Raw genomic sequence first — 19,855 nt, 5'->3', positions numbered from 1 at the left:
TATTTCCACAGAGAAAGACACTCACAGACTTAGAAAAAAAACTGTGCTTATCTAAAATGAAAGATGGGGGGAATGGATAAATTAAGATCAGGTTTACCATACGTGTACAAATACATATTATATACATATATTAAAAAGACCGACCATATAGCAAGGGAGGTCTACGGAACACTCTGCAGTAATTTACATGGGAAGAGGATCTGTACATGAATATATATATATATATATATATATATACAGTGTACAAATGAACCAGATTGTGTACACCTAAGACAAACAATATTGTAATCATTACCCCGATTAATAAAATTAAAACAACGAACAAGAAGTAATGTGACATAAACTTATGGGTTTTTTCCTGGCTCATTCCATTCTAATTTACAACCTGGGAACACGACTTGCAGAAAGGCTCTGCTGCCCTGGTAACCAGATTTGGGAATGGAGAAATGCTTCCCCCTTGCGGCTGTTTCCCACAACAGCTAAAATCAGTGCTAATGGTCACTAAATATTCACAATCATTGCAGGCCTGTAAATGACACCTGCTCTCAAAAAAAAAAAAAAAAATCCTGGGGTCGAAAATCGACCAAAAAATTCAAAAGAGGGCAACCTTCCAAGGAGACAATTTCAAGAGGTTTATTGTACTCACAGTATTTTTTCTTTTTTAACAGAAATAAAAAATGGCATGGAAAAATGCTGATCATTAGGAATTATTAAAGACATGCAAATCCAAATTACAAAAACCTATCAGCTCACACCAATCAGAATGGCCATCAGCAAAAATTCTGCAAACAATAAAGACTGAAGGGGTTGTGGAGAAATGCTTACCATTGGTTCTAAGTCGGATGTGGTTAGAGCCAGTAATGAAAACACAATGGAGGTGCCTTGAAAAGGTAAACATTGAGCTACCATTCAATCAAGCATACCCACTGCTGGTCCTATCGCCTGAGAGGATAAGAATCAAAAAGACACAGGCTGGCAATCCTGCACTCCAGCCATATTTACTATAGCCGACACTTGAAAGCAATGAAAATGTCCATCAACAGAGGAATGCAGAAAGAAGAAGTGGTCCATGTACACAATGGAATATTACTCCAATAAAAAATATAAATTCAATTTTAGAAAAACATAAGGAGACATTAGCTTTGGGGGGTTTATCCGGGCACATTCCACTCTAATTTATAACCGAGGAAAACCACTGGCAGGAAGGTCTCTTTCCCTAGTTACCAGAGTGGGGAAAGCAGGAATGCTGCCGGCCTCCGGCCATTACCTGCAACAGCAGCTTTAAAACCTGTGCTAATCGTCACTTCATATGCACAAGTACTGGAGGGCTGTAAATGTAACCTACCCTCAAATTTTCTTGAGGGAGGTAATGGCCAAAATACTTCCAAATGTGGCACAGACTTCAAAAAACAATTTGGAGAGGTAAGCTGTACTCACTGTTTGAAAACAAAGGACATGCCTGAAAGCTCAATTTGAAGGGTTTATGAGACTCATGCAAGTGCAACCACAAAGAGGTATCAGCTCACACCAGTCAGAATAACGATCAGCAAAAAAAACTAAAAACAGTAAATGCTGAAGGGGTTGTGGAGAAATGCATACCCTCAACTTTAACTGGGACTTAACCTGGTAAGAGCCACTAATGAGAACAGAATGGAGGTGCCTTTACAAGGTAAACATTGAGCTACGATATGATCCAGGAGGCCCACTCCTAGGCCTATAACCTAAGAAGACAGAATTGGAAAGACACAGGCAGGAAATCTGCACTGCAGCAGTATTACAATAGCCAAGACATGGAAGCAACCAAAAGTCCATCAACAGATGAGTGGACAAAGAAGAACTGGTACATGTACAGATGGAATATTAGCCAAGGAAAAAAATAGCACAATGCCATTTGCAGCACCATACATGAGTCTAGAGGTGATCACGCAACTTGTAGTAAGTGAGAAAGCGAAAGACACATATCCTATCATATCACTTATAGGTGTAACCTAAAAATTGATACCAGTGAAGATATTTCCACAGAGAAAGGCAATCACAGATTCATTAAGCAAACTTATGGTTCACCAAACGGAAAGGTGTGAGGATTGGACACATTAGGATATTGGCGTTAACAGAGATATACAAACACAGGTGAAATATATAATCACCAGATATCTACGGAATACCAAGAGAAGACTACCAACATTGTATCGTAACCTACATGGGAAAAGGATCCGAGGAAGAACAGATATATGTATATGTGTAAAAGAACCACATCTTGCACAGGCGGAACAAAGAAACCATTGTAATCATACATGCTGTGATAAAAAATAAAAATTAAATTAATAAAACGAACAAGAATTAGTGAGACATAAACTCAAGGGCCATTTTCCTGGCACATTCCATTCTTTTTTACAACCTAGAACAGGACTTCCCTTAAGGCTCTGTTGCCCTAGTAACCAAATTTTTTAAGGAGAAATGCTGCTGCCTTGTGGCCGTTTCACACAACAGCAGCTTTAAACTCAGCGCTAATGGTCACTTAATAGTCAAAACAACTGCAGGCCTGTAAATGACACCTGCCCTCAAAACAAATCTGGGGTTGTAAATCGACCAAGAATTTCAAAAGACCTCCACATTTCAAGAACACAATTTTATGCACAGTTTGTCTTTTCCTTCTTTTTTTAATTTTTTTTAAAAAAGAGGGTATGAAATAATGCTGAGCATCAGGAATTAATAAAGCCACGCAAATCCAATCTACAGAAACGTTCACCTCACAGCTGTCAGAATGATCATCAGCAAAAAGTCTACGAAGAATAAATGCTGAAGGGGTTTTAGAGAACTGTGTACCCTCCAACTTCTGGAGGGATGTAAACTGGTAACATCCAGTAGTGAAAACATAATTGAGGTGCGTTTAAATAGTAAAAATTGAGCTACCATGTGATCTGGTAGGCCCTTTGATGCGCCTATCACCTGAGCAGACCAGAATCAAAAAGACACAGGCTGGCAATCCTGCTCTGCAGCAACATTTAACATAGCCAAGACTTGGAAGAAACCAAAATGTCCATCAACAGAAAAATGCACAACGAATAACTGGTCCATGTACACATGGAATATTAGCCATGGAAAAGAATGAAACAGTGCCATGTGCACCACCATAGAAGGACCTACAGATAAACACCCAATTTGAAGTAAGGAAGAAACTGAAAAACAGATATCCTATGATATCACTTATAGGTGTTACCTAAAAATTGATACCCATGAAATTATTTCCAAGAGAAGGAAAATCATGGATTAAGAAAACCAAAGTATGTTTAACCACATGGAAAAGTGTAAGGAATGGATGAACTAGGATATGGGGGTTAACAGACATGTACTAATACATAATATATCACAAAATACCTGAGGAATACCAAGAGAGGTGTACTCAACACTGTAATAACCTACACAGGAAAGGATCCAAAGATGAATAGTTAGATACATAGATATAATGAATCAGATTCTGTACACCTAAAACAAACAACATTTTTATCAAATTTGCTGTGACAATAAATAAAAATTAAATTTAAAAAACAAACAAGAAGTAAGAAGATATAAGCTCTTGGGTGTTTGCCCTGGCACATTCCACTGTAACTTGCAGCCTACTAACACCATTTCCAGGAAGGCTCTGTTGCCCAAAAACCCAGAGTTGGAAATGTAGAAATGCTGCCGCCTTGTGGCCGTTTCCCGCAAGAGCGGCTTTAAACCCACATCTAACGGTCACTTAACATTCACAAGGGCTGTAAAGCACACCTGCCCTCAAAAAATGTCCTGAGGTAGGGAATGGCCAAAAAATTCACAACTGGCAAATTTTTCAAAAAGATAGTATGAAGAGGTAAGTTTTACACCTTCTTTTTTTCAAAAAAGGAAAATGCATAAAAGTTCAACATCAGGAATTATTAGACTCATGCAAATCTAATCTACAAAAAGTTTTCGAGTCACATCAATTGAATGACCATCAGCAAAATGTCTACAAACAATAAATCCTGAAAGGGTTTTAGAGAACTGTGTACCCTCTAGCTGCTGCTGAGATGTAAAGTGGTAAGAGCCAGTAATGAGAACAGAAAGGAGATGCATTTAAAAGTAAAAATTGAGATGCCATTTGATCCAGCATGCCCACCACTGGGCCTGTCACCTAAGAGCCGAATCAAGAAGACACAGGCCGACAAAGCTGTCCTGCAGCAATATTCAAAATAGGCAAGATATGGAAGCAGCCAAAATGTCAATCAACAGATGAATGGACAAAGAATAAGTGGTACATGTACCTAATGGAAGATTAGCTTTCGAAAAAAATGAACAATGCCATTCTCAGGACTACAGGTGAGTCTAGAAATAATCATATTACGTTAAGTCGAAAGTACATGATATATATCCTGTAATATAATTTATAGATGTTATCTTAAGATTCGTACCAATGAACATATTTCCAAAGGAAAAGACACTCAGAGACGTATAAAACAAACTAATGGTTAACCAAAAGGAAAGGTGGATAAATTAGGATTATGGGGTTAACATACATACACTAATGTATGTTATATATATATAAACTTATAAAAAATATAAATTATATAATCACTAATATATATAAATTACATAATCACCAAACACGTACCAAATACCAAGGGAGGTCTACTCAACACTCTGTAATAACCTACATGGTAACATGATCCAAAGATGAACAGATATATGTATGAAAAATTGATCAAAATCGGTACACCCAGAGAATCACAACACCCTAATAAAATTTACTCCGATATGGCCTTCCCTGGTGGCCCAGTGGTTGAGAATCTGTCTGCCAATGCAGGGGACACGGGTTCGAGCCCTGGTCTGGGAGGATCCCACATGCCGCAGAGCAACTAGGCCCGTGAGCCACAACTACTGAGCCAGCGTGTCTGGAGCCTGTGCTCCGCAGCAAAAGAGGCCGCGACAGTGAGAGGCCTGTGCACCGCAATGAAGAGTGGCCCCCGCTTGCCGCAACTAGAGAAAGCCCTCGCACAGAAACGAAAACCCAACACAGCCATAAATAAGTAAATAAATATTAAAGGCAAAGAAGAAAGGGGTAATTGTAGATAGAGTAAGGATCTAGTTTAAAAAAACATTACTCCGATGAAAAACATAAAATGAATCTAAAAAACAAACATAAGTAGGAGACAGAAGCTTTTGGGAGTTTGTCCTGGAACATTCCACTACAATTTGCAACCTAGGAACACAACTTCCAGGAAGGCTCTCCTGCCCTTGTAACCAAAGATGGGAATGTAGAAATCTGCCGCCTTGTGGCCAATTCCCGCAACAGCAGCTTTAATCCCAGTGCTATTGGTCACTCAATATTCACAAGGACTGCAGGGCTTTAAATGACACCTGCCCTCAAAAAATATCCTGCGGTCAGGAATAGACATTGATATGCAAAACAGTAGAAAATCTGGAAAAGACAGTTCAAGAGGTAAATTTCCTCACAGTGTTTTTTGTTTAAAGGACATGAAAAAATGTTCAACATCAAGAATTATTAGGGAAATGCAAATTTAAATTACAAAAAGGCATCACCTCACAATAGTCTGAATGGCCATCAGAAAAAAATGTCTGCAAACAATAAATGCTGAATGGGTTTCCGAGAATGGATACACCCCTATGCTGTTGCTGGGATGTAAACTCGTAATAGCCACTAATCAGAACAGAATGAAGGTGCCTTTAAAAGTTAACAATTGAGCTACTATGTGATCCTGCCAAACCACTAATGGTTACCTATTTCAATAGGTAAATTTTACACTGTTTAAAAGAAAAGCACTTGAAAAGATGCTCTAATTCCTGTATTATTAGCCTCAGGGAAATCAAAACTCCAATGAGGGATCACTTCACATGAGTAAGAACAGCCATCATCGAAAAGTCTACAAACAATAAATGCTTGAGAGGTTGTAGAAAAAAGGAAACCCTCCTATGCTGCTGTTTGGATCTAATGTGGTAACAGCCACTATAAATAACAGTATGGAGGTGCCTTTACAAGGTAAAATTAGAGGCACCATATGATCCAGCAGTCCCACTCCCAGGCGTATAACAGGAGAAAACCAGAATTGGAAAACACACATGCAACCATATGTGTACCGCAGCACAATTTACAATGTCTAAGACATGGAAGTAACCCAAATATCCATCAGCAGATGGATGGATAAAGAAGTGGTACATGTTCACAGTGAAATATTACTCAGAAATGAAAAAGAATGAAGGAATGCCCTTTGCAGCATCATGGATAGAATTAGAGATAATCATACTAAGTGAAGTAAGTCAGAAAGAGAAAGTCAAATATCATATGATACTACTTATAGCTGAAATTTAAAAATTGATACAAATGAACTGATTTACAAGAGAGAAGCAGGGACTTTCCAGGTTGTCCAATGGTTAAGAATCCGAGCTTCCACTTCAGGGGGCATGGGTTTGATCCCTGGTGTTGGGAGAACTAATATCACACATGCCTCACAGTACAGCCAAACAAATAAAAGAGAGAGAAACAGACTCACAGACTTAGAAACAAGGTTATGGTTACCCAATGGGAAAGGTGGGTGGAAGGAATAAATCAGGAGGCTGGGAAAAATATTTACACTAATACATATAAAATAGATTATCAACAAGGACCTACTGTATAACAAAGGGAAATCTATTCAACACTGTCTAATAACCTATATGGAAAAAGAATCTGAAGATGAATAGACATATGAATATACATAACTGAACAAGATTCTGTATGCCTACCACAAACAATATTTTAAATCAACTTCAATAAAAAAGAAAAATTAAAACAAAAACAAGAAGTAACAAAACAGAAGATTTTGGGTGTTTGTTCTGCCACAGCCCACACTAATTTACAATCCAGGAGCCCGTCTTCCACAGTGGGTCTGGTTACCCAAGTAACCAGAGAGGGGCATGAAGGAAATCCTACCGCCTGTGCCCATTTCCACAACAGCAACTTTAAAACATGTGCTTATGGGCACTTAATATTCACAAGGACTGCCAGGGTGTAAATGATACCTGCCCTTTAACAAATGTCCTGTGGTAGTTATCGAACAAAAATTCACAATAGACTTCCAAAAAGCCAATGTCAACTGTAACTTTTTCTCACAGTGTTTAAAAAAAACATGCAAAGATGCTCAACATCTCGAATTATTAGACACATGCAAATCAAAACCACAACAAGGTATCACCTTGCACAGTCAGAATGGCCATCATGAAAAAGTTTACAAACCATAAATGCTGGAGAGGACATGGAGAAAAGGGAACCCTCCTATGCTGTTGGTGAGATGTAAGCTGGTAAGAGCCACTATAAAGCACAGTATGGAGATACCTTTATAAAGTCAAAATAGAGCTACCATATCATCCAGCAGTCCTACCTCTGGGCATACATCTGCAGAAAGCCAGAATTCAAAAAGACAAATGCACCCAAACCCAAACATTCACTGCAGCACTATTTACAATAGCCAAGACATGGAGGCAACCAAAATGTCCATCAACAGATGAATGGATAATGAAAAAGTGGTACATGTACACAATCAAATATTACTCAGAAATGAAAAAGCATGATCATCTCTAGGTCCGTTCCTGTTGCTGCAAATGGCATTATTTCATTCTAAGGGAAGTAAGTCAGATAGAAAAGGAAATATCATATGATATCACTTACAGTGGAGTCTAAAAAGTGACAGAAATGAACAAATTTATAAAACAGAAACAAACCAACAGACTTCAGATATCCTTCAGGGAGAAAAAATTTTAAATGTTTCCAGTCACTAAATGTCAACCTGAAAAATGTAAGCAATAAATAACATTGTAAAGGTATTAATTCTCCCCAAATTAACCTATACCAGGCATTAGCAAACTAAACCTGGAGATCACATCCAGCCTATCACCTTCTTTTGTAAATTAAATTTAATGAATGACCCACAAGAAAACCCATAATGAGACATCAGGTCACACCTCTCAACGTGGCTATTATTCCAAAGTCTACAAATATGAAATGTTGTTCATGACATGGAGAAGGGAATCCTAGTACACTGTTGGTGGGATTGTAAGTTGGTACACCCACTATGAAAAGAATATGGAGGTCCTGATAAAAGCTAAAAGTAGAAGTATCATATTAGCCAGCAATTCCACTGCTTGGTATATGTCCAAAGAAAATGAAGACACCAATTTGACAAGATACATGCATCCCAATGTTCATAGCAGCATTATTTACAATTGCCAACATATGGAAGCAAACTAAATGTCCATCAACAGATGAGTGGATAAAGAAGACGTGGTATGTATACACAATAGACTATTACTCAGCCATTAAAAAGGATCAAATTCTGTCATTTGCAACAACGTGGATAGGCCTAGAATATTTATACCTACTTAAGTTAGAGACAAATACACTATGTTCTCACTTCTCTGTAGAATCTAAAAATGCAAGAAAGGTATGTATATAACAAAACAGAAATAGACTCACAGAGAACAAATTAGTGGTTACTGGTGGGGCGAGTAAAAGGGGGAGGGAAAAACAGTAGTTTGTTTCTCTAAATCCAGTACCCCTATGTATGAAATAAACAAACAAGGATATATAGTACAACACAGGGAAATACAGCCATTATTGTGTAATCACTTTAGTGGAGCATGATCTATAAAAATATTCAATCCATATGTTGTACCCCTGAGACTAATGTAATATTGTAAATCAACTATACTTCAATTTAAATAATCCATAGGGTGGCTGAATGGATTAAAGAAAGTTCAATTATACTGTGTACAAGATATTCATGTTAACTTCTAATCCATATATAGCATAAAATTGAAAGATTGGGAAAAAAATACTCCATGAAAATGATACTTGACTGACTAGTCTATTATGAGGTAAAAAAGACTTGAAGTCAAACCTCTCAAAGGAAAGAAGGTTATCATATAATGATAAATGGATTAATTCATCAAGAAATCATGACAATTATAAATATGTATGTATCCAGCTTTGGAGCCTCTCAACATATAAAGAACATATTAACCCACCTGAAGGGGAAAATGTGCAGAGATAAAAATAATGGTAAGAAACATCGATACCCAACTTTCAACGCTGTATAGATCATCCGGACAATATCAATCAGGAAACACTGAACTTGAACACACACTTGATATCAAATGAACCTAACATACATCTACAGTATGTTCCACTCAACAGCAGCAAACTTTCCATTGTTCTTAAGTACACATAGAACATTGCCTAGGGTAGATCTTATGTTAAGCCACAAAACAAGCCTTCAAAAATCCAAGAATATTGAAATCATATCAAGGATCATTTCCAACCACAATGGTATGAAACTGAAATTCAATAGTAAAAAGAATAATTGAAAATTCAAGAACACTTAGAAATTGAACAATAAGCTCCTGAATAGCCAATGCATACAGGAATAAATCAAAAGGGAAATGTAAAAGAAATCTTACAGCAAACAAAATTGGAAACACAAAGTACCTAAATTTATGGAATACAGGAACAAGACTGCAATTCAAAGAGTTATGTTTACAGTAATAAATGCATATATTTTCAAAGAATTCTTGAGAAGGGATCAAGAAGATAGAGTAGGAAGATACTGAGCTCCCCTACTGCCACGGACACACCCAAATTACAACTTACACGGAAATTATCTCTGAAGACTAGCAGGGAACATTTTCCACAACTAAAGATATAAGGAAGGAGAAAACACAAGGCAGGTAGGAGGACTGGAAACACAGTCTAATTGGAACCCACACATGGAGCAGTGACCCACAGCTGGAAGATATCACAATTGCACAGGTCCTCCACATGGAGGGAAGGGTCTGAGCCTGGCATCAGGCTGCTCAGCCCAGGGTTCCTGCACTGGAAGAAAAGAACACAGCAGGTCTGGCTTTGAAATCCTGCAGGGCTTATTTTCTGGAAAGCTGGGAGGCTAAAGAAAACAGACTTTGCTCTCATAGGGCACACACAAATCTCACATGTTCTCAGTCCCTGTGCAGAGCCAATAGTGTGAAAGACACGTGTGTCAGACCCACTTGCTAATCTCGGAGAGCTTCTTGGAAAGGCAAGAGGCAGCTGGGACTCCCGCTAGGAACTGAGACATTGGCAAGCAACATTTTAGAGTCTTCCCTGGAGCTGATTAGAATCAGGGGCCTGCTCCATTTACCACCAGGCCCATAGCACTCCTGCACCAGAGGCCTCACAACCAGACACACTGGGGGCCTACCCTGTCCGCCTGTGCACCTGGAGCACCACAAAGCCACCCATAACGGAAGGCTGCCTTGGTTATCAGCACACCCACGGCAATCACATACAGGGGCTCACAGCCATTTAGGCCAGGGTCCAACACCACCTACCAGCTTGTCTACAGCAGTTGGCCTTGCCGTAAGAGAAAGGTGTGTGCAGCCCACACAGGGGACACCCCTGGAGCATGTGGCTCTGCTGGCCAGAGGACAATGTGCTGCTGGGCTCTATCAGTCATCTCCTATATCAGGCCACTTCTCTGAGACCCGGGAATGTAACAACCTGAACCTAATGAATAGAAATGCACAGAGAATTAGGAAACATAAGGAAACAGAGGAATATGTTACAAATGAAGTAACAAGACACGACATCAGAAAAAGAACTGAATAAAACAGGGACAAGCATTCTACCCGATAAAAAGTGTTCACAGTAATGATTATAAAGATGCTCACCCAAGTCAGGAGAAGAATAGATGGACATAGCGAGAATTTCAACAAAGAGTAATAACATGTCAAAAAGAACCAAACAGTGAACAATACAATAAAAGAACTTAAAACACACACACACACACACACACACACACAAGAGAAGTCACATTATACTATATGATACAGAAGAACAGGTCAGTGAAATGGAAAACAGAGTGGTGAAAATCACCCAAACAGAATAGTACAAAGAAAAAACAATTAAGACTATAGGTAAAGGGACCTCTGAGACAACATCAAGAATATTAACATGAACATTACAGGGTCCCAGAACGACGAGAAGAGAGAAACGGGCAGAGAACTTATTAGAGGATATAGTAACTGATAACTTTCCTAACCTGGGAAAGGAAACACACATCCAGGTCCAGGAAACACAGAGTCCCAAACAAGATGAAGACAAACAGGTTCACACCAAGACACATTATAAAGCACCAAAAATTTAAAATTTTAAGAGGGATCACAGAAGCAGTGAAATAAAAGGGTCTAGTTATGTTCAAGGTATTCCCTATAAGACTGTCAGATGACTTCTCAGCAGAATTTGCAGACTAGGAAGGAATGATAGGATATATTCAATGGGCTAAAAAGAAAAAAAGTCTACAACAGGAATACCCTACCAGCAAGATTATGATTCAGAATTGAAGGAGAGGGCTTCCCTGATGGCACAGTGGTTGAGAATCTGCTTGCCAATGTAGGGAACACAGGTTCGAGCCCTGATCCAGGAAGATCCCACATGCCACAGAGTAACTAAGCCTGTGTGCCACAACTACTGAGCCTGTGCTCTAGAGCCCATGAGCCACAACTACTGAGCCCACGAGCCACAACTACTGAAGCCTGAGCACCTAGAGCCCATGTTCCTCAACAAGAAGAGCCACCAAAATGAGAAGCCCCTGCACAACAATGAAGAGTAGCCTCCACTTGCCACAACTAGAGAAGAGCCCACGAACTACAATGAAGAGCTAATGCAGCCAAAAATAAATAAATAAATAAATTTATGGAAAAAGAGAAGAATTGAAGGAGAGATCAAGAGTTTCCCAGACTAGCAAAAGCTAAAACAGTTCATCACTAATAAACCAGCTTTATAGGCAATGTTGAAGGAATTTACTTAAGCTTAAAAGAAGTCTCACTAATTATTGATAGTAACAAGAAAACAAACAAAAGTAAAAATCTCATTGCAAAAAGTATACATAGAGGGTAGTAGATCAAACATTTATTAAGCTTCTGTAAAGAATAAAAGACAATAGTAGTATGTTTTTTATAAAAAGAGAGGACCCAAATCAGAAATGAAAGTGATGATGTTACAACAGACACCACAGAAATACAAAGTATCCTAAGATACACACAGGGTAACTCAGGGCTCAGATTGGACAGAGCCCACTCTCCATTCCCCTGTACATGACTTACAGGAGCCTCAGGAACTGAGGAGGGGGTCGCTGAGGGGAGGCACAAGATAGAAGATGTTAGGCATTAACATGACTGTATTTATGTTAAACGTGCTTGAACTACATTCACATGAGATGGTTTTGTCGTGTATGTACATCAGCAATTTTAGTCTGAACTGCAGATCTTTGGTTTCACCACCTCCACTGACAGCATTAGCTTCACCTGCTGTGGACCGTCTCCTATAGGATTTCCACAACCACAAAGCATCGAAGCTTCACAGGACCAGGAGTCTGTGAGACTCCACTCACGAGTCCCAGAGTCTCAACTCCACTCAGAGACGTAGAGTCACAACAGAGACTCCACTGTTGGAGGGCACACAACAGTAGTGTGCACATAAGGACCCAAGGAAAGGAGCAGTGACCCCATAGGAGACTGATCAGACCTACCTTCTAGTTTTAGAGGGTCTCCTGCAGAGGTGGGGAGTGGCTGTGGCTCACCATGGGGACAAGGACACTGGCAGCAGAAGTTCTGGGAAGTCCTCCTTGGCATGAGCCCTCCCAGAGTCCGCCACTAGCCCCACCAAAGAGCCAGGTAGGCTCCAGTGTTCGGTTGCCTCAGGCCAAAAACCAACAGAGAGGGTATTCAGCCCCATGCATCAGCAGACAAGCAGATTAAAGTTTTATTGAGCTCTGCCCACCACCAGTCCCTCACATCAGGAAGGTTGCACAAGCCTCTAAGATAGACTCATACACCAGAGGGCAGACAGCAGAAGAAGAACTACAATTCTGCAGCCTGTGGAAGGAAAACCACATTCACAGAAAGACAGACAAAATGAAAAGGCAGAGGACTTTGTACCAGATGAAGGAACAAGATAAAACTCCAGAAAAACAACTAAATGAGGTGGAGATAGGCAACCTTCCAGAAAAATAATTCAGAATAATGATAGTGAAGATGATCCAAGACCTTGGAAAAAGAACGGAGACAAAGATCAAGAAGACGCAAGAAATGCTTAACAAAGACCTACAAGAATTAAAGAACAAACAAACAGAGATGAACAAGACAATAACTGAAATGAAAAATACACTAGAGGGCTTCCCTGGTGGCGCAGTTGTTGAGAGTCTGCCTGCCAATGCAGGGACACATGTTTGTGCCCCGGTTTGGGAAGATCCCACATGCCGCGGAGCAGCTGGGCCCACGAGCCATGGCCGCTGAGCCTGCGCGTCTGGAGCCTGTGCTCTGCAACAGGAGAGGCCACAACAGTGAGAGCCCGGCGTACCACACACACAAAAAAAATACACTAGAAGGAATCAACAACAGAATAACTGAGGCAGAAGAACGGATAAGTGACCTGGAAGAGAGAAAGGTGAAATTCACTGCCGTAGAACAGAATAAAGAAAAAAGAATGAAAAGAAATGAAGACAGCCTAAGAGACCTCTGGGATAACATTAAAGGCAACAACAATCGCCTTATAGGGGTCCCAGAAGGAGACGAGCGAGAGAAAGGACCCAAGAAAATATTTGAAGAGATTATAGTCGAAAACTTCCCTAGCATGGGAAAGGAAATAGCCACCCAAGTCCAGGAAGTGCAGAGAGTCCCAGGCAGGATAAACCAAAGGAGAAAAATGGTGAGGCACATAGCAATCAAATTGACAAAAATTAAAGACAAAGAAAAATTACTGAAAGCAACAAGGGAAAAATGGCAAATAACATACAAGGGAACTCCCATAAGGTTAACAGCTGATTTCTCAGCAGAAACTCTAAAAACCAGAAGGGAGTGGCATGATATATTTAAAGTGATGAAAGGGAAGAACCTACAACCAAGAGAACTCTACCCAGCAAGGATCTCATTCAGATTTGATGGAGAAATCAAAAGCTTACAAACAAGCAAAAGCTAAGAGAACTCAGCACCACCAAACCAGCTCTACAACAAATGCTAAAGAAACCTCTCTAAGTGGGAAACACAAAAGAAAAGGATATATAAAAACAAACCCATAACAATTAAGAAAATAGTAATAGGAACATACATATAGATATTTACCTTAAATGTGAATGGATTAAATGATCCAACCAAAAGACGCAGGCTTGCTGAATGGATACAAAAATAAGATCCATATATATGCTGTCTATAAGAGACCCATTTCAGACCTAGAGACACATACACACGGAAAGTGAGGGGATGGAAAATGATATTCCATGCAAATGAAAATCAAGGGAAAGCTGGAGTAGCAATACTCATATCAGATAAAATAGACTTTAAAATAAAGAATGTTACAAGAGGCAAGGAAGGACACTACATAATGATCAAGGGATCAATCCAAGAAGAAGATACAACAATTATAAATATATATGTACCCAACATAGGAGCACCTCAATACATAAGGCAACTGCTAACAGCTGTAAAAGAGGAAATCGACAGTGACACAAGAATAGCAGGGGACTTTAACACTTTACTTACACCAATGGAGATCATCCAGTCAGAAAATTAATAAGGAAACACAAGCTTTAAATGACACAATACACCAAAGAGATTTAATTGATTATTATAGGACATTCCATCCGAAAACATCAGATTACACATTCTTCTCAACTGCACACAGAACATTCTCCAGGATAGATCACATCTTGGGTCACAAATAAAGCCTCAGTAAATTTAAGAAAACTGAAATCATATCAAGCATCTGTTCCAACAACAAGGCTATGAGATTAGAAATCAATTACAGGGGGAAAAATGTAAAAAACACAAACACATGGAGGCTAAACAATACGTTACTAAATAACCAAGAGATCACTGAAGAAATAAAAGAGGAAATCAAAAGCTACCTAGAGACAAATGACAACAAAAACATGATGATCCAAAACCTATGGGATGCAGCAAAAACAGTTCTAAGAGGGAAGTTTACAGCAATACAAGCCTACCTCAAGAAACAAGAAAAATCTCAAATAAACAATCTAACGTTACACCTAAAGAAACTAGAGAAAGAAGAACAAAACCCAAAGTTAGTAGAAGGAAAGAAATCATAAAGATCAGAGCAGAAATAAATGAAATAGAAACAAAGAGAACAATAACAAAGATCAATAAAACTAAAAGCTGGTTCTTTAAGAAGATAAACAAAAATGATAAACCTTTAGCCAGACTCAAGAAAAAGAGGGAGAGGGCTTCCGTGGTGGCACAGTGGTTGACAGTCTGCCTGCCGATGCAGGGGACACGGGTTCGTGCCCTGGTCTGGGAAGATCCCACATGCAGCGGAGCGGCTGGGCCTGTGAGCCATGGCTGCTGAGACTGCGTGTCTGGAGCCTGTGCTCTGCAATGGGAGAGGCCACAGCAGTGAGAGGCCTGCATACCACAAAAAAAAAAAAGAAAGAAAGAAAAAGGGGGAGAGGACTGAAATCAGTAAAATTAGAAATGAAAAAGGAGAAGTTGCAACACACACCACAGAAATACAAAGCATCCTAACAGACTACTACAAGCAACTCTATGCCAATAAAATGGACAACCTGGAAGAAATGGACAAATTCTTAGAAAGGTATAAGCTTCTAAGACTGAAACAGGAAGAAACAGAAAATATGAACAGACCAAGCACAAGTAATGAAATTGAAACTGTGATTAAAAATCTTCCAACAAACAAAAGTCCAGAACCAGATTGCATCAGAGGTGAATTCTATCAGATATTTAGAAAAAAGCTAACACCCAACCTTCTCAAAGTCTTCAGAAATTTGCAGGGAAAGGAACACTCCCAAACTCATTCTATGAGGCTGCCATCACCCTGATACCAAAACCAGACAAAGATACTGCAGAAAAAGAAAATTAGAGACCAATATCACTGATGAATATAGATGTAAAAATCCTCAACAAAATACTAGGAAACAGAATTGAACAACACACTAAAAGGATCATACAACATGATCAGGTGGGGTTTATCCCAGGAATGCAAGGATTCTTCAATATACACAAATTAATCAATCTGATACACCATATTAACAAATTGTAGAATAAAAATATGATCATCCCAATAGATGCAGGAAAAGCTTTTGACAAAATTCAACACCAATTTATGATAAAAAGTCTCCTAAAAAGTGGGCATAGAGGGAATCTACCTCAATATAATAAACGCCGTATATGACAAACCCACAGCAAACATCATTCTCAATGGTGAAAAATTAAAAGCATTTCCTCCAAGATCAGGAACAAGACAAGGATGTCCACTCTCACCACTATTATTCAACATAGTTTTGGAAGTCCTAGACACAGCAGTCAGAGAAGAAAAAGAAATACAAATTTGAAAAGAACAAGTAAAATTGTCACTGTTTGCAAATGACACGATACTATACATAGTGAATCCTAAAAATGCCACCAGAAAACTACTAGAGCTAATCAATGAATTTGGTAAAGTTGCAGGATACAAAATTAATGCACAGAAATCTCTTGCATTCCTCTACACTAACAATGAAAGATCAGAAAGAGAAATTAAGGAAACAATCCCATTCACCATTGCAACAAAAATAATAAAATACGTAGGAATGAACCTACCTAAGGAGGTAAAAGACCTGTACTCAGAAATCTATAAGACACTGCTGAAAGAAATCAAAGATGATATAAACAGATGGAGGTATAATCCATGTTCTTGGATTAGAAGAATCAATATTGTGAAAATGACTATACTACCCAAAGCAATCTACAGATTCAATGCAATCCCTATCAAATTACCAGTGGAATTTTCTACAGAACTAGAACAAAAAAATCTTAAAATTTGTATGGAGACACAAAAGACCCCCAATAGCCAAAGCAATCTTGAGGGAATTAAAAGAGCTGGAGAAATCAGACTTCCTGACTTCAGACTATACTACAAAGCTACAGTAATCGAGACTATATGGTACTGGCACAAAAACAGAAATATAGATCAATGGAACAAAATAGAACGCCAGAGATAATCCTACGTACCTATGGCTAACTCATCTATGACAAAGGAGGCAAGGATATACAATGGAGAAAAGACAGTCTCTTCAGTAAGTGGTGCTGGGAAAACTGGACAGCTACACGTAAAAGAATGAAATTAGAACACTCCATAACACCATACACAAAAATAAACTCAAAATGGATTAGAGATCTAAATGTAAGACAAGACACTATAAAACTTAGAGGAAAACATAGGCAGAACACTCTATGACATAAATGACAGCAAGATCCTTTTTGACCCACCTCCTTGAGAAATGGAAATAAAAACAAAACTAAACAAATGGGACCGAATGAAACTTAAAAGCTTTTGCACAGCAAAGGAAAACATAAACAAGACCAAAAGACAACCCTCAGAATGGGAGAAAATATTTGCAAATGAAGCAAATGACGAAGGATTAATCTCCAAAATTTACAAGCAGCTCATGTAGCTCAATATCACAAAACAAACAACCCAATCCAAAAATGGGCAGAGAACTAAATAGACATTTCTCCAAAGAAGATATACAGATTGCCAACAAACACATGAAAGGATGCTGAGCATCACTAATCATTAGAGAAATGCAAATCAAAACTACAATGCTTTATCACCTCACAGCAGTCAGAATGGCAATCATCAAAAATCTACAAACAATAAATGCTGGAGGGGTATTTATTGGAGAAAAGGGAACCCTCTTGCACTGTTGGTGGGAATGTAAATTGAAATAGCCACTAGGGAGAACAGTATGGAGGTTCCTTAAAAAACTAAAAATAGAAGTACCATAGACCCAGCAATCCAACTACTGGGCATTTTCCCTGAGAAAACCATAATTCAAAAACAGTTATGTACAACAATGTTCATTGCAGCTCTATTTACGATAGCCAGGACATGGAAGCAACCTAAGTGTCCATCAACAGATGAATGGATAAAGAAGATCTGGCACATATATACAATGGAATATTACTCAGCCATAAAAAGAAACAAAACTGAGTTATTTGTAGTGAGGTGGATGGACTTAGAGCCTGTCCTACACAGTGAAGTAAGTCAGAAAGAAAAATAAATACCGTATGCTAACAGAGATATATGGAATCCAAAGAAAACAAAGTTTATGAAGAACCTAGGGGCAGGACAGGATTAAGGACACAGACGTAGATAAAGGACTTGAGGACACGGGGAGGGGGAAGGGTAAGCTGGGACGAAGTGAGAGAGTGGCATGGACATATATACATTACCAAATGTAACATCAATAGCTACTGGGAAGCAGCCACATAGCACAGGGAGATCAGCTTAGTGCTTTGTGACCACCTAAAGGGGTGGGATATGGAGGGTGGGAGGGAGATGCAAGAGGGAGGGGATATGGTGATATATGTATATGTATAATTGATTCACTTTGTTATACAGCAGAAACTAACACTCCATTGTAAAACAATTATACTCCAATAAAGGTGTAAAAGGAAAAAAAAAAAGAAAGCAAGCCCAGAGATAAACCTACACACCTACGGTCAACTAATCTATGACAAAGTAGGCAAGACTATACAATGGAGAAAAGGCAGTGTCTTCAATCAGTGGTGCTGGGAAAAATGGACAGCTACATGTAAAAGAATGAAATTAGAACACCCCCTAACACCATACAGAAAAATAAATTCAAAACGGATTAGAGACCTTAATGTAAGACCAGACAGTATAAAACTCTTAGAGGAAAACATAGGAAGAATATTCTAACATAAATCACAGCAAGATCTTTTTTGATCCACCTCCTAGAGTAATGCCATAAAAAAGAAAACTAAACAAATGGGACCTAATGAAACGTAAAAGCTTTTGCAAAGCAATGGAAACTACAAACAAGACGAAAAGACAACCCTCAGAATGGGAGAAAATATTTGCAAACAAATCAATGGACAAAGGATTAATCTCCAATATATATAAACAGCTCATGTAGCTCAATGTTAAAAAAAACAAACAACCCAATACAAAAATGGGCAGAAGACCTAAATAGACATTTCTTCCAAGAAGACATAGAGATGGCCAAGACGCACATGAAAAGCTGCTCAACATCACGAATTATTAGAGAAATGCAAATCAAAACTACAATGAGGTATCACCTCACACCTGTTGGAATGGGCATCATCAGAAAATCTACAAACAACAAATGCTGGAGAGGCTTTGGAGAAAAGGAACCCTCTTCCACTATTGGTGGGAATGTAAATTGATACAGTCACTATGGAGAACAGTATGGAGGTTCCTTAAAAACTAAAAATAGAATTATCATATGATCCAGCAATCCCACTACTGGGCATATACCCAGAGAAAACCATAAATCAAAAAGACACATTCACCACAATGTTCATTGCAGCACTATTTACAATAGCCAGGTAATGGAAGCAACCTAAATGCCCACCGACAGACGAATGGATAACGATGTGGTACATAGATAAAATGGAATATTACTCGGAATGAAATTGGGTCATTTGTAGAGACGTCGATGGATCTAGAGACTGTCATACAGAGTGAAGTCAGAAAGAGAAAAACAAATATTGTACATTAATGCGTATATGTGGAACCTAGAAAAGTGGTACAGATGAGCCGGACTGCAGGTTAGAAATAGAGACACAGATGTAGAGAACAAACGTATGGACACCAAGGGGGGAAAGCCATGGGGGTATGGTGGTGGGATGAATTGCGAGACTGTGATTGACATGTATACACTTATATGTATAAAATAGATAACCAATAAGAACCTGCGGTATAAAAAATAAAATTCAGAAATTAAAAATAAATAAAAATAAAACAGAAAAAAGTTCT

At 38.8% G+C, this 19,855-nt stretch overlaps 2 protein-coding genes across 2 annotated transcripts in view; both read right to left on the bottom strand.

The window, feature by feature from the left end:
* Positions 1–19,855, bottom strand: part of LOC116747772 (SH3 domain-containing kinase-binding protein 1-like) — a 103,318-nt gene that overhangs the window by 18,960 nt on the left and 64,503 nt on the right. The gene's annotated exons all lie outside the window — the stretch shown is intronic.
* The window catches only part of LOC116746979, a 57,799-nt gene that overhangs the window by 8,051 nt on the left and 29,893 nt on the right, over positions 1–19,855 (bottom strand). The gene's annotated exons all lie outside the window — the stretch shown is intronic.

The sequence above is a fragment of the Phocoena sinus genome, chromosome X (assembly GCF_008692025.1).
Source record: "Phocoena sinus isolate mPhoSin1 chromosome X, mPhoSin1.pri, whole genome shotgun sequence".
Taxonomy (NCBI): domain Eukaryota; kingdom Metazoa; phylum Chordata; class Mammalia; order Artiodactyla; family Phocoenidae; genus Phocoena; species Phocoena sinus.
This window is presented reverse-complemented; position numbering and strand designations above follow the sequence as displayed.